This window comes from Manis pentadactyla, chromosome 11 (assembly GCF_030020395.1).
Source record: "Manis pentadactyla isolate mManPen7 chromosome 11, mManPen7.hap1, whole genome shotgun sequence".
In the NCBI taxonomy this organism is placed as follows: domain Eukaryota; kingdom Metazoa; phylum Chordata; class Mammalia; order Pholidota; family Manidae; genus Manis; species Manis pentadactyla.
This window is the reverse complement of record NC_080029.1, coordinates 22,274,751-22,291,181: the sequence shown is the minus strand read 5'-3', so window position 1 is coordinate 22,291,181 and position 16,431 is coordinate 22,274,751. Positions and strand designations below refer to the sequence as shown.

At 41.3% G+C, this 16,431-nt stretch overlaps 1 protein-coding gene across 4 annotated transcripts in view; it reads right to left on the bottom strand.

Moving 5' to 3' along the window:
• Positions 1 to 16,431, bottom strand: part of DIO2 (iodothyronine deiodinase 2) — a 209,639-nt gene that overhangs the window by 145,949 nt on the left and 47,259 nt on the right. For 3 of the 4 annotated variants that reach the window (XM_057488251.1, XM_057488250.1, XM_057488255.1), the window contains exon 2: positions 12,208 to 12,338. The gene's annotated coding sequence lies outside the window, so the exon portion shown is untranslated. The remainder of the gene's footprint in view (positions 1 to 12,207; positions 12,339 to 16,431) is intronic. The other variant, XM_036882342.2, reaches the window with a different exon arrangement.

Here is a 16,431-nt window from a genome sequence, read left to right as displayed (position 1 = left end):
AAGATCTCAAGTACTAGAACTGTTTGTTAGAAACACCCATGACACAATAGTGTTGATTTCATAAATGTTTTGAGGAAAACAAACAGAATTATAATTTCCAAATGAAAGATAAAAAAAGAAATTGGATTTTTCTCTTTTCTTTGTCCTAATAATCTCTAGACCAATAACAAGCTACTCTCTCCACTGACAGTAAATTTTAGATCTTTTTTCTAAGCAAAGTAAGATTCTGTAAAAGTAAAGTTGAAAATTTTCTGATTATATATATTATATAATATATATTATATATATATTATATGATATATATATATATATATATGTACGGAAGAATGAAATGAGCATTAAACCAGTACAACTTTGAACTTATCCTAAATTTCTTTATATCATTAGCATTAGGTTCAAATATACTTTTTCCAGGTGATTCTCTGAATCACATCATTTTGTTTTTGGATATCTGGTCTCAATCTTTACAAAGGAATTTTGAATTTACAAAGTATTTATTTCTGAATGAGTAACTCCTCAGTGCAATCCTAAAAAATGGATCAGTCATAATGCATGTATTTTATAGCTGAGAATTCTGAATTACTGAGACTTTCAGTGAGCTGCTTTCCTCAACTTCCTCCCTTTTCTATCCCCACTTCCAGTGAGCTCTCCTGAACTAGAGTTTGGATTGCTTCCAACTAATCATTCAGCAAGTATTGATTGGTGCCTACCAAGTACTAGGCATTTTTTGTGCTGTATGAACACAGCAATGAACAACAAAACAAAAAGGAAAGAGGCACCTGCAAAGCTGAGCTTGGAGTCAGGAAGAAGACAGACAATAAGCAAAGAAATAAAGATAAGTGCAAGGCTATGCTACGAAACACGCGAGAAGGTATGTGCTGTATGGGGATCACGAAGAGGCTGGTATGATGGACAGCGTCTGGAGGAGAGGTCTGACTTTAGAGGTTGGGACACTGGAGGCAAGTGCACTTCCTGGTGCCTGATCCTCCTGTTCTTCTGGCTGTTAAGCTGTCTCCTGAACTCAAAATTTCCTTCCCAAATACAAACCCAGACAGTACTACCATTCCAAGCTCAACAATCCCGCAGATAAGCTCAGTTACTGACCCTTTCCAAAGCTTATAACATTCTGCCCTGTGAATTCAGCATTATCTTAGTAGGACTTTCTACTTTTGTGACACAGAATTCATGGCTGTATTTTAATTATTTCATTGGATTGAAATCGGGCATTTGAACATGCACAGACAGCCTTTCAGTCTGCAGATTTTGTAGTGTTCACAAGAGGGTGCTTTTCAATTTTTTTAATTTTTAAAAAACTTAAAAATTAAGTTTAAATTAATCAGAAATTTAGATTAGTTAAAAATTTTTAATAAATTTGAAGTAATTTTTTGATTTTAAATTTTAAACTCAGGATGCTAGGGACAGATGTCAGTAATAATTCAATAGCACTGGCCTCATCAATCAAAGACAGGGTTCTTTGAGGTCAGGGCTGAGGTACTTGGGCAGAAAACGGCATGCACATGGGTCCACAGATCCCAGCCTCCCTTCCTGATCATGCTAGAGTCAGCCTTCACAGAACATTGAAAGGGTGGGGGATGGATCTCTAGGTATCTAAATTATGGTTCTAGAATAAGCTAACCAGCTTCATCTCATCAATCATTGTGTCTTTTTAGTAAAAAGGAACAACTTACTCCTCTTCTAAAAACCGGTAAGACGGAAAACCTCCCAAATCCAAATGTTGGTCAGAAAATGAAAGCATCTGTCTTTTGGTTACCCTCCCAAATCCACTCTACCCTCCCCCCATTAGAATTTTGCTGAAGCAGCAACAGAAAATGTCGCTTAACCCCTACTGAGGTAACAGATGTAGCATTGCCACTGAGAACAGACAGAAAGCCGAAGGCTAACTGGACCAGTGTTTGTCAAAGTGCGACCACTTCAGAATCACATTTGCACAATGGTTTTCAAGCATCATCTGAGACCCAACTAAGTCAATCAGAATTTCTGAGGATAGGTTCTGGATGGCTATTTTCAGGGGAGATGGGCTTCAGGAAGTTAACTGCTGACTCTTCATGACTAAAGTCTGAAAAGTATAAATAACAGCCACTTCAGCAAAGATAGAAGGGAGCCCCAGAAATGGAGCTGGTATGGGAAAAGATAACCAACCTTGGCAGAGAAAAAAGGTTCAGGAAAAATGTGATGCTTGAACTGAAAAGAAATAATAACAGCATATATCATCTTCTTCAGTCATGAAAAGGGGTTCTTCCTCACATGCACTCAGAACTTGAAGGAGTAATGTATAAACTGCTGGCGATATCACCCTTGACTTAGAGCAAAGCTCCTGAAGATCAAAGTCACTGGAGGAGGCATGGGCTGAGAGAGGGCATGACAGGGCACAAGGGACAGAGGAGTAATCTGACAGAAATAAGATGCGTTGCCTTTACGACCATAAAGCAAATAGCTAAGGCATAAGACGTGCATTGGGTTTAAGTGACATCAATGTAAAAAGCCACATGGAAATAATTCTCCAGGACAGAACAGCGAGAATAAAAAACATACTGTGCTCTAGCTGAGGAGAAAACCTGGTAGAATGACTGTACTCAGAATAGTCCTGTAAATTAAAATTAAAGGTCTCCCCTTTGTTTTGAAAGTAAAAACTATAGTGTAGAAGTGCATGTTTCTACAGTGATGTAACAATGATACTGCCTATCATACAGACAAGGTGAATGTATATGAGTTTAATTTTTCAGTGTGTATTAATAATTAACCTGCTCATAAGCATTATTAGACAGTATTAGTCCCTAATTGGAATAGAACCACTGCAAGGCAAATCATTAAAAAAAACCGATGGCACTTTCTTCCTTGACTTTACAAGATAAAGTTGAGCAGCTCCAGATATCTATTTTTCTAGTATTAGAAAAGGCTGAAAAGTTCTTGGTCTTGAAGAGAAGAAAGTATGGCTACTTAGATACAGTGAAGTAAAAACTGGATTCTCTGAGTACTGAAATGGAGTTTAGTACAGATACTGTGGAGAGAAAATATATTAAAAATATAGTTCTCCAGTGGGTGACGTTGATATTGAAGGAGGCCATGTATGTGAGAGGGCAGGGATATATTGGAAGTATCTGTACTTTCACTTCTGCTGTGAACCCAAAAGTACCCTAAAAAAAATTAAGTCTTAAAAAAAAAATAGGTATGTTTGTGTGTGTTGACTTGGCAAGTCCAACATAGGATGCCACTTCATTGCTGGTCATATTGATGCCATATTTGGTTAAGATCACAGCAATTATGTGTGTAGGGATAGATTTATGTAAATGGACTTTTTAAAATTATATTTGACATGGCTTTGGTCTCTTGGGGTCTTACATTTTAATAAATAAATGAAACTCTTTCAAAAAATTCATACTTGGAATTCTATACTAGGAAACTCAGGAAGTTTGCCAAATAAAAATAAGAGCTATTAAAGATGCTCGCATCTAACAGTTTATGTTACCTTTTCACTCCCATCCCAAATATTACCAAATATTTATAAAGCATTGTGAACTATGGTCCAGGTCAGTTTAGGTTCTGGGATATCTTTGCTGATTTATGCCCTAGAATATTACAGATAAAAAAAATCCAAATAGTGCTGGAAAATGCCTGGCTCCATTGATTTTGTGGAGAGTCGCTCGCTTGGCTGAATTTAATTTAAATGTAGTTCTTTGTTATTGCTTCAAGAGGATGACAGTCATTTCTAACAAGCACAAATTATTCAAAGCATGACCCTAAATGCTATATTTCAAATAGCAAAAGAAAACAAGTGATCCTGTAGCCGCCTTCACATCGCAAGAAGAGAAGCCATTGGAAAAAGCTGAGAAAGGACAATCTGACCCAGAGGAACTGCCTCACCGGGGCTCTCCTCCCAGCATTAGTGGGTCTCTGGATGGGCCAGTTGCACAAATACAAGAAGATCAGGCCAGCATCCTGGAAAGGGGGAGGGAGCTTGGTATCACCCTCCTTGGGTAGCTCTTTGCCAAGTTCTAGTTAACCCAGTTACAGTAAAGCCATTGTGGACCCTTTAGTGGAGCAGACCTTGCATCTACATGGCATTCACGATTTTTTGATGGCCATGGCCTCAGCCAGTAACTGCAATTTAGTGGCTTACACATTACCATGAAAGGGGGCGGGCAAAGGCTCAAGAGCAGTGGATTCTCCGGCCAGAGGACATAGAGCCCATTCTGTGCAGTTGCCAACTCCTTTGCATTTCTGAGGATGAAATGCCCCCTAGATCAAAGTGACAAAGTGGTTAGGATATTCACGGGACAGGAGACAAAAGGAGTCCATTCTCTGCCAAAAAACAGCCTTCTGTTAAGTATTTAGAAGTTTAATAACAGTACTTACATGAGAAGCAGAATGCAGGAGGGCAACTTGAAAGTGTGCACAGTTTAACAGAAACTTCCCGGGCAGGAAATCGGTGATGAGGCTAATCCTCCCTCCCTCCCTCAGTCATCACACATATATGAGCACCTACTATGTGGGCCACTGAGCTAAGTATTGGAAGGACTGGAAATAGGAATAACCAAAGCCTCTACCTTTAAGGAGCTTGCAGGCTTATATAATACATTACTACAGACATAATATATATGCACAAATTAAGTGTCAGACTACCCCCACAGCACTTACAAACGAGATGGACAAAAACTGGCCTTGCAGGTTTAGCCTCACACGGTTCTCAAGCCAATATAAGGACTGTGGTTAAAGAGGCAGGGAGAGAGAGCATTTCTTCAGAGGGATTTGTTGGAATTTTGTACATTTCATTCTCCACGTGCCCTGACCATTCCAATGGAGAAGTTGGGGGTGGGGGTGCTTCCTCTGAACGTCATGCCAAATGAAAGACATTTCAAGAGAACCACTTGGGGAGATTGGCCTGTGTCCCTTTAGATGTCAGTAAGTACAGGGTCTGATGCAGGACCCATGCTTGGAAAAATCTTCAGGCCAGAAGCAGGCTGAAGCTGCCGTTAATGCGGGATCTGACGGCTGTCTTGAGAGCAAACTGTGCTTCCGCTGATGGCCAAGTCAAGGATGCATAAATGCTTCCCAAATTCTGCATGTGGTCCACAGCACATGGGAAACAGCTGTCCTACAGCTATTTAAGGCCCTTTATGCAAGAGAGCTGCCTAGAGAGACAGTGGGTTTAAAGGAATGGAGGAGGATTCGGGCACTGGAAAATAAAGATGCCTTCCACCTGCATCCAGTGGAGATCACACTTCATTTAGTAGTTATAATACATTAAATTAGAACATCTAAATCTCATTAAGATACTTGAAGACAAGGTGTTATGGAGGAAAAAAAAATTTTAAGTCACCTAAGACTTGTTATCCATTACTGATGTGTCACTGAATACAGGCCAGAGCTAAAAAGGTTATATCTATAGAGCTAGGCAGTCAAGCAAGTAAAATTTTAAGTTATTATATTTAGCTTGCAAGACTCCATCCACATTTTTACAAACCTATATCACTTGGAAGTTTGGGACACTACACTTTTCATCGACATGTCAAACATATTAAGACATGACATGAATTAAAAAATGCAGACTCTGACTCAGTACACATATACTTGGTCCTTTAGCATAATGCATGCTCAGAGTAATGCATGCCCTTTAAGAGTGAACCACACAGGGAATTAGAGAGGGTTTGAGTGCTTTTTCCTGATGGAGCAGAGATGGAGTGGAGACAGGAGAGGCAAAGCCAGCTTCTCTAGTCTTTGCCCTACTCCTTAGCGGGGAGGTGAGAACATTCAGAGAGCAGAGGACAGACCCAGCCTCTCTCCTTCTTTACCCCATTAGAAGGTCCCCCTCACCCCCACTGCCATGCTTCCCAAACCCCATGGCTGGTTAGCCAATCAGGCCATGGCACTAACAGTCTTCTCAAAGCTGAGGCCATAGTTTGCTGCGGTCCACAGGCAGCTGAGTATAACTGAGAGGTCATTTGGTCTGCACCCGTCTGTTCTGAGGTCCAGAGAACTTAAGTGGCCCACCCACATAGCACATTGGAGAATCCTCTTCTTCTGCTTCTCTAATAGGGCTGTTTTGACTATCCTACCTTAAATAGAAGGTGTGCAGGAAGGAGAGTGAGGTCACATGTGGACACAAACGCACACAAAATAGGTACACATTACCGTGTCCTACCCCAAAGGTAGTTAGGAGCCATGGTTTCCAGCAATTTTATTTGGTATTAGGCAGCAACCAAAAAGAAAAAGCAATTTGGAAACTTCAAAGAAATTTCCAGAGCCACTACATATGCTATGAAGTTGTACCATGTGTCATGAGTCATACAACCAGTTAAATAAACTGGGAATGTCATGAAAATTCCATTAATGCTCATGTCATCTCAGCCTAGAAAAATAACTAGGTTAAGTAAATCCTGAAAAACATTATTTCTATGATCTCCAATCACCTACAATTCTTAGTGGACAAACATGTAAATCTTACGTTGCCCAATCCAGACAGATGTTTCAGGCAAAGGCCCATGGGGTTGTCTAGAGAGCCTTCATGAGAGTTAATTTTGTTCTCTGTAGGGTTCCCATTCCTATGATGGTAGATTGGTGCATGTCTTTCTAGGAACCACTCCTAGGTGAGAGTTAAGATGAGCCAGCTCCTTACCCTGCCATGTCTCAGCCTCATGCCCTTGCCGGCAGACCTTCACAGAGGGTCCTTGCTCTCAAAGCAAAAGGCTCAATGCAACCGTCTGCTAGGAGAATCTGCTACACCTGGAGGCACATTCCTTTATTTCATCACAGAGATAAAACCAAATAGTTCAAACAATACACCTGGGTCTCCCTCTGCCAACGGTTCTGTCAACAGCAAAACGAAGTCATTTCCATACCATAAATAATAAAAGTAAAATGTACAGGTTGATACAATGAGATTTATGCAATACTGGAATGTAGGTCCAGGATTATGAATAGGCGATTCCACTTTCAGGAGACTTACAGATTTCAACCAGGTAAGCCCCAGGGGATGATTATCTCAGTACGCCTATGAACTCAGAATAAACACAGAATAGGTAGGGTGTGACCAGTGAACACCACTTTTTGCCAAAAACTTGTAAAGCACAAACTGTGGATTTGGAAGGGTATGTACCACGTGTTAGATATCTAAGTAGATCTCATGCTTGGGAAAGGCAAGCAGCACCTGGCAGAGCAGGCACTCCATGTTCAGGGCTGTTCACGTATCTGCCACATGCTGGGCTCCACCTAAACCTGCCGTGTCTCATACCCATCCTGGGCCTCCATTCCTCCGAGGACTTCGTGTTCTTTCTGTAGCACACTGCAACTCCTGACCTCCCTGTCCCTCAGGCCTCCTCTGTGGCTTCTACCCCTTGCTGTTCTTAGCAATGGCTTTATTGTTATCCACTCTTACTCCTGGGAGGCACATGAGCAATGTGGGCCCCGGTGGCCCCTTGAAACTTAAACCTACTGTCTTAGCTTCAGTTAGATCTGACTCCAGAGGGGTTCTTGTGAAGGGAGAGCTAGAAAGGGCACAGGATCTCTTCTTGAGAGAAACGATTCATTGAGCAAAATGAGTGAAAAATAAAGTAGCGACTGGTCAGAACTGCTCCTCCTTATTAAATACAAACATCAAATGAACCACTACCATGTGCCAAGCACTATTCCAAGAATTTCCCTGCATCAATCCATCAAATTCTCTCAACAATTTCATGAGATACATGCCCCTAGAATCCCCATGTACAGAATGGGCATAGATATACAAAGAAAGTCACACGTTCAGATGAGAATGTTGGCACCACACAGTCCTGCTCAATAACCGCAATACAGTGAATTGAACACTGAGTTGATCCCATTAGTGTTACTTATGCACCAGGCATTGTGCTGTATGAGTTACATGTATCATCTCACGGAATCCATACACCACCGGGTAGCGGTTCAGACACTGTTTCTACTCCTCATCTGAAGTTCAGAAATGTTACACAATGTAGCCAAGATCCAAACCAAGGCTGGAAAAAAGATGTGTTTTTTCTCCTGTTGCCTCTACCAAGTTATACCCAACTCATCCCTAGAGAGAGTGAGTGATGTCTAAGACATGGAGCGCCTACGATGGAGGCGGGCAGGGAGGGGCAGGTATTTACTCTAATGGGTAGCCTTTGAAAGTCATGTCCATAGAGCTACGGATAAATGCTTATATTCATCCACTTTCTTTTTCCAGTCTCTTTTATTCTTTTCATACCAGGTTTCTAGTTACTCATCTTGAGGTTGCAAACTACCTTTTCTTTTTCATTCTTATTTTCTCACAATCCCTGGGTCCTGTCTTCAATCATTCTTGCTGTTGCTGCAGCCAAGATGTTTAGGATTATGGAAGGTCCTGAAAAACAAGTCTAATTGTCTTCTTACAAAACAGATATTTCCTTGCTCAGTGTTTTCTGCCCAGAGCAAGGATCGCATTGTTGAGACTTGTAATGGACTCGGTGCTCCTACGAGAACAGCGCTACCACGCCCTGTGTTACCTCCGGGATGTTTTCTTTCTCTTCAGATCTGGATCTGCGGGGTGACGTTAGGTTCTGGTATACCTGGAACTATGTGATCAGTCATGGAAAGAGAAGAGCATTCCACACTGATGGAAAGTTGTTAGGCTCTGAAACCATTATTGTAAAGGAGTCAATTTCTCCAAGGAGGAGGACATCATAACGAGAATAATAATATGTATTACTTAATATTTAGTAAGCACTTACTTTGTACCATTCTACTGAGCACTTCACATTTTTTAGCTCACTTAATCCTCCCAAGCAAAAGAAAATTGAAATACATACTAAGATCCCTCACCAGGTTACAAGTGGTAAGGAAACTGAGACTTTGGAAAACTGAATAACTAGCCTAGGGTCACACAGTTGTGAGAAGTGGAAATAATGCTTTAATAAAACCATTGGATTCTGCAAAGTCTACCTCCTTGATCACTAGCCAACAAGGCCTGCCACCATTCCAGTATAATCGATTAACATAGCATCACAGAGTTGTGCCAACACAGCAGCATTTATGGGTGCTACTAGAGCTTTTCGGAGGGCCGTCTGTGTGCGGTAAGTTCTTACCTGAGCTAAGTTCCTGCCACACTGACTGATAGTTCAAAATGGCCTTGACTCTGCCAGACACTTACTAGGTAGGCTCTTGCTGTACTTCCAGATGTCATCAAATCCTCATGTGTGGACTTAAATTCACAGTATGTGGCTTGTAGTCCATCTTGCACTGGACCTTCCTCTCTCCTTCTAGCTTTTTTATTTATGACCAATAGTCCTCAGAATCATACTTTAAAGAACTAGAGGCAGGGTCTTATATACACCGCAAGGGCCTCACTTTAGAGCACACTGATCTTGTTATTGTTTTGGGAGAGGAGATTCAGTTTTGCTTTACACCACTAAGGCTTCTCTGTTTAAGGTACTTAGCTGCAGAAACATGGCAAAATATGTTTTTAAAAATTTTAGCCACTTGATTTTTATAATGTTAGGTATATTTGATGACACTAACACTCTAAAACCATGGAGTTAAGAAAAATTTTAAGTATTATATGTAAAAGGACAAGGACCAATTAGAAGAAAGTTTAAACTACATATATAAAGCACTAAGAATATGGAGACAGATGCATATGTGGGGACAGAACTATCCTGTTTTGACCTAAAATTTCTTTATAAATGAGTTACCCCATTACCCTCACTTCCAGGTGAGAAAACATAGGGCTCATTGTGCTGGGGCACCTTGTTTGGGGTCATACAGGTAGTCAGGGTCAGAAGCAGGGCCACGTTTCGTGATCCCTTCTCAGGCTTGGCACTTGTTTCCACCACTTGCATTTTTTGTTTCCTGTTTAGTTTTATCTCTGACCTTCTTTGCTCCCTTCCTTCACAGAGTGATATTTTTCATTAAAGAGCATTCTGGCCTGTTTGGTAAGAGACCCATATTCAGGTGCCACCCCTGCTTCTAACTCACTGGGACAAACCGTCTGCTCTGGTGCCAGCCCCTTGCCGTAACTGTGCTCAGCTGCCTCTGTCTGTCTGTCTCTCATTGATCCCCAAAGAAGGGCAATGGCTGCCCTGCTGATGGATGAACCCCAGAGCACAGGCCACATCAACAATAGGGACAACCGAATTGTACAATGCTCTGAATATTACAATTTGGGAAGCCCTTGTATCTCAGCCAGGCACTTTTTTAAGGACCTGGAAGCTACAGGCAAGTGATGTAACATGTTCTCTTGCTAACAAGCCAGAGACAAAGATTAAATATTGGTCTTTCTCATGGACATTCAGCCTGAAGTCAAACATTCAGCCTTCCCCCCTTTACTATGGTGGAGTGAAATATCTGTGTCGGGTGGTTCCAGTGTATCTCATCACCCTAGCTGTTCCTCTGCAAGGGGTCTCTTCCTTCAGAATAGATCACTGGTGTTCAACAACTGAAGGCAGGGTTCTGAGTAGCCAAGACCGGAGAACGCCCTAGAAGCTTCCCTTGCTATTTTCAGATACTGGATGACCCGAGGGGATTGCTTTGCCAATGCCATGGTGGAGGACAGGAGGTTTTTCACGTTCTGCAGACCTCAGAAGTCTTCTGTTCCATGCAGAGTCCCTAACTGCCACTGGAGATGGCACAGAGAGGGGTGCAGCTGGCAACTCACCTGCTGGCGGCTCTCTGAAACAGGGTCAGTTAGTGAAATCAGCATTAATTATCAAGCCAAGATTATCCTGAACCCTCCTTGGAAAAAGGTAGAAACCCTGCCACTAAAAGGAGGTGGCAGGGAACACAGGTGCTCCTAGGTGTAAAGATTCTGGCTGAGCAGATGCATCTTTTGTTCAGTAGTTGTATCTTCGTGGATCACATTATGGTTGAATTGCATCCACCCAAAATTCACATGTTGAACTCCTAACCCCCAGCACCTCAGCAAGTGACCTTGTTTTGAAATCAGGTTGTAGCAGATGTTATTGGTTCACATGTTGTGATTCTGGGGGAGGGTGGGCCCCAATCCAGTGTGACTGGTGCTCTCATAAGAAGCTGTAGATACACACAGAGAACAGCAAGTGAGCTTGAAGGCAGAGAGGAGGTGATCCTTCTACAAAGCCAAGAAACACCAAAGATTGCCAAGAAGCACCAGGTGCTAGGAGAGGGGCATGGAAGAGATTTCCCCGTCATGGCCCTTGGAAGGAACCGACCCTGTGGACAACTTGATTCTGATTTCCAGGTCCTGAACTGTGAAAAACAAAGTTCTGCTGTAAGTCACCCAGTTGTGGTACTTGGTTGTGGCAGCCCCAGAAAAACTAATGCTGACCATATTTCCAAAGTCTTGAGAAACTTAATATGAAGCTCTAATAATCTGTGTAGTCCAGTAACAAGTTGCTAGACTAGGTTTGTATAGTTCACCAAAATTCATATTTCCCTAAGGTAATACAGTGTCTATTTCCACCCAACAAACACCACCACTTGAAGGTCTCAAAATAAACTACAACACCAAACCAAAAAGCAAACTCATTAATAAGACACAGGGCTTTCTGCACAATGCTTTGCAAAGCAGGTTAGCATTTCCAGACCTAATGACTCAACTGGGACACTTGAGATGTATATTCCTTCCTATCCCACAAGAAATATTATAGTACAGCTGTGTACCAGGCACTCTGATAGACCTTAGAGGCCATGTAACTGGCAAGCAGGTTGCCACTGTCTTCACAGTGGCCTGTGTTCAGTGGGGAAGACAGATATTGATCAAACTCAAATATATACATTAACTATGCCAAGTGCAGTAAAGGGGAAGCATCGCCACATTTGTAGGCAGCTGCTTTCCTTAGGAGCCTGTGGGCAGGCAGAGCTGTGCTTACTCTGTATTCTATGTGGAGCCTGCAATACTGTGAGTTTTCTCCCATCAAAAGAAAACACTAAATGTTACACTCATGGAGACAAACCACCTGCCAAAAATAATCATCTTAATAAAACACAGGCCCCAAAAAGAGGGAAGAGACACTGAACGTGGTGGAGAAGAGAAGCACAAAAGCAAAGGGGACATGGGAAGAGTTAATAAGAAACTCAGGACAAGACGCTGACATGGCATAACCCCCCTCCCACCACCCCAGGATTCATGAATAAGAGTGAAGACATAACCCCAGCACTGCAAGCATGGCAGTGGTGAATGGCATGTGGTCAGGCACAGGGCTTGGTACAGTTGAAAGGATCTTCCCCCGGATCCAAGCCTACCTTTGTTTGCAGCTCTGTCCTTTTAAGCTGGAACATCACTGTTCAGCATGCTCCTTGTTCTGCACAATCGTGAGCACTTTAGCCTGCTGTCCAGCGATGCAGCTGGTCACCAAAGAAGCGGCTGGACCCTACTGAAAACAGGGAAGAAGATCCATTGAATTAGTCCTAAACATTGCAACAGCAGCTGCCTCTCTCAATTACTTTGTCAAGTCCCATTATAATTGTAGTTCTGATCACACGCAAGGGTTTCCCGGGAGGGGGGATGGAGCCAGGATCCTCAAAGTGCTGGCATGTACCCCTCACCCCGGGCCACTATACACAGGTCTGCAGCTGCTGTGTCCCTTGCCCTTGGTGGAATTTAACAAGATCAACTGCTTCCTTGGCATTTATATTACACTTAGCATGGGTTATATTTACACCTCTCGCCTGTTGGTGATGACAAGCTTAGATGATCTACTTTGAGATCTCCTGAGCAATCTAAGCATAACTGATTTGAAAATGCTCTGAAAATAATAAATGCCTCATTGCATGAAAACATGAGCCCTTCTATTTTCCAAAATAAGTATTCAGGGAACACTTCTACTGATAGCTAGAGACTGGGCTGATGAGCAAATACCACTGGGGCAAAGAACTCCACCATAGAGCAGAAGTAAGCTTGCATCCCAGCACAGAATCCTATGAGGATGCTTGATTCATCCTTGTCTGTTTGAGTTTGCATAATTCAAAAGCTTAGCTGTGATAGTTGGAGACATCAAACCATCCTTAGGTAACTACTTATCTCACTCCAATGCTCAGGTGAATAATGTGAGAGGAAAACTTGTCTATTTTGAATGTTACATGGCTGGGCTTCAGGATGTGCTAAAATACATATATTTATATATTAAATATACATACATATATTTCAGCATGTTTGAAAAACATTTAGCATATTTGAAACTGAGTGGAAAAATGGTTTCAAAAGAGGAGAGTAGGAATAGGAATATAGTATCTGTGAACAAAAGAAAAGCAGAATGTTCTGGGAATGGGAGCTGGTGGCTGATTTGAGCGATGGTTCTCAAAGTGCGGTCCTCGCACACCTAGGAACTATACAGAAACAGATTCTCAGGTCCCACTCCAGACCTACTGAGTCAGAAACCCTGTGTGGCAGTGGGGAGGCTCAGCAATCCACAGTTGAACAAGCCTTCCAGTGATTCTGACGCATGCTCCCGTTTCAGAACCACGGAATCAAGACATGAAGATCAGAGCACAAGGAAGAGAAAAGCAAGCCAGAGCAAATCATCTTCCCCTAAACAGGATTGTTAGGGCAGAACATCAGGGTCTCCAGGGAAAGAAACTCTAATCTTGGAGACTGTAAATTATTAGCCAGGCTAATAATCTCAGCAATGATGACAGAGATGAGAAAAGTCATTAAAGTAGACTGACTGTCAAACGGTTTAACTGAATGGTAACAGACCAGATCCCTGTCCTTGGGACATTTGCAGAATTTCTGCAAATTCACTACAAACAGTATTTCCATCCCCAAATTCTTAAGTGACTGAAATCAGCCTTAAGCCCAGGCAGCTGAAGTTTTTGTGGTTTGGCAAGTGTTTGGTATGACTCTCTTCACCTGAATCTGAGCATTTTCCTTCTGAATCGTTCGCTGAGTGAGAAGAATTTGAAATGGAATTAATAAAACACATTCTCTGAGGTTGGAAAAACATAATCTCCCCTGATCACAGAATGGCTAGGTGATAGAAGCAGCTGACATACAGGTAAGAAACATGTCTACCCCGTGTAGCCTTCCCGATTATTATGTATACCTAGGAAAATTCCCAGCAGAGGTCACTGGTCAAAAGGGAACGTTGAAGGGACTGAAAATTCTGAAAAAGATGAATGTGCTATAATCAAAGTGTAGAGTTGATGTGGTTTGTCCAACCTAAAGCTAAATGCCAAAGATAGTTCTCCACCCTCCTCACCTCCCCAAATGTTGGAAATAATGTAGTTCTGGGATATTAATAAGAGCTTGATGTGAATGGAAGTTTCTTTTTCATTTAGCCTACACCGAAAAGACACTTGGGTGCTTAAGTGACATCTATTTGCTAATCCAGTTCCCCCAGGCTAGGAATGTAAATGCATGTTTTGGCAAAAACATCCTAACTAGCACTCAAACCTAGGTGTACCAGCCATGCTTGAGAAACATTTTATTTATTCAGTGTTCCCCTGTAATGGACGATGGTGCAAACTTAATTTTGAAAAAGACTAGGAATCTTCTAATGAAACTTCTCTTTTGATATGCTTAACTTTTTTCAAATATTATTTTGAGCCTCATATCTCTAACCACAAATAGACATTTTCAAAAAACTCTTTCAAAGGACACCCAAGGTGTTAACTTCAGGGCTCTCAAATCAATTTAATACCAGCTTATAGAAATTATTTCACTGAAAAATTATCATTCGCTCAGCCAAGCCCAACTTCATGAATCCAGGTCCTGAATTCAATTTTCTCTCCTAATTTTTTGTTTGTTTGTTTTTTGGGTTTTTTTTGTTGTTGTTGCAGCAAGGGTGGCAGTGTGTAGTCATAACTCTGCCAAAACTTCTGAGGGCACTAGAAAGAGAAGAACAAAAATAGTAATTTAAAATTTTCCACCTGTTGCTACAGCTTTCCTTTAGTACTTCCTGGTCTCATGCTGACAAGACTCATATAATGCTTCTGATGCACCTGAATTTTACTACTTTCCCTATCATCTTTTATTCACCAAGAACAGACTAATTATCTCTTGTTTTAAGAGAGTTTTGCAGTCTGGGACGCCATACCAATTCCGTGGTTCATCAAGCCAAGTTCTACTTCGGCTCATTTGACAGTGCTCCTGAAAGCTAAGATGGAAAGAGGCCTAGTTCAGATGCCTCGGACCTCATGGCAGCTTGGACGAGAAGAACTCCCCCTAAGAAGCACCAGCCAGATTGTTGCTCAAAGGAATTCAAACATTTGGCTGAGGCTAAATTTCCTTTGGGACTTAAAAAGCTGACCAGTTGTTTGAACTGATACCTAGCCAGCTTTACTGTGATCTGTTTCTTACACTCTGCAGGCAAGTAGTTGGCATGGGAATAAGGAAGCCAAACACCTCAAAGGACTCTGGTGTCCAAAGAAGCAAGGCTATGTCACACTGTCACACACACACATCCACACACAGTCTAGGAGCCCCAATTCCTAGAGTGGGGTGTTTGTCAGCCTCAGAAGCACAGTGCTCTTTAGTTCCCCATCTTTCCATGGTCAAATAGAGTTTGACAGTAATTGGGGCCATGTGGATTGTTGGGCATCAGGTTTTGTCAATTGTACAAAACTTACTTTCCATTCTCCACATCCCTGTAAATTTGCACTTATACCATGTACATGATATATGTCAAACCTCATTACAATAGAAGACGTTGAGGACATCCCAACCATGATTACGTCTTTTTCTTCAGACAATATACAATGCAATAAATTCCCCTTACAGAAAAAGTATCCGGATAGTCCTTGGGAGTTAGTTTGAAAGAAATTGATAACTGTAAGTAAACGCAAATATTTTGAGAAGAAACCAAGCCTTGTCATTGACATATTTATTAATATCATTCCATAAATTCTGATTATTATTTACTAATTTATGTGGAGATGCAACATACAGGAATGTTTTCGTGTATACCTCATTTTGCCCTCCATACCATCTGCTGGTTCCATCACTAGTTTAAGTTATTTAGTCTCCCTGGTGTAAAATGAGGTGATTTGCCTATGTAGTCACTAAATTCATTTCTAAGCTCTAAAAGTCTTCCTAAGATTCTCCTCTGAGAAGCCAAAGATTCACATTCATCAGAATATTTCATCCAAGTCCAAACTACTCCACTTAAATCAAGTCAATCCATTCATTTGCTCAATAAATATATATTGAACATCTATGTTCCAGGAATTCTACTAGACACAGCTTCTAACAAGCTTATAGTCTCGAATTTTATATTTGATACATATTTATTTTTAAAAGGGCTACATATACTCTTACATAAAACATCATCCATTTTTGCTTATGTGTGTTAGTGTAGCCATGCCCAACTTGGTCTAGCACCCTAAAATTATAGACATCTACAAATTCAGAAGAATATTTTATCAATTTTGGCCCCATTAGACAAAGAAGTTAAGAGATGATATATACAATTTAGTATAAAAACACAACAATATCAAATAGTTTTTCAAAAAAATTAAGGGAATACTATA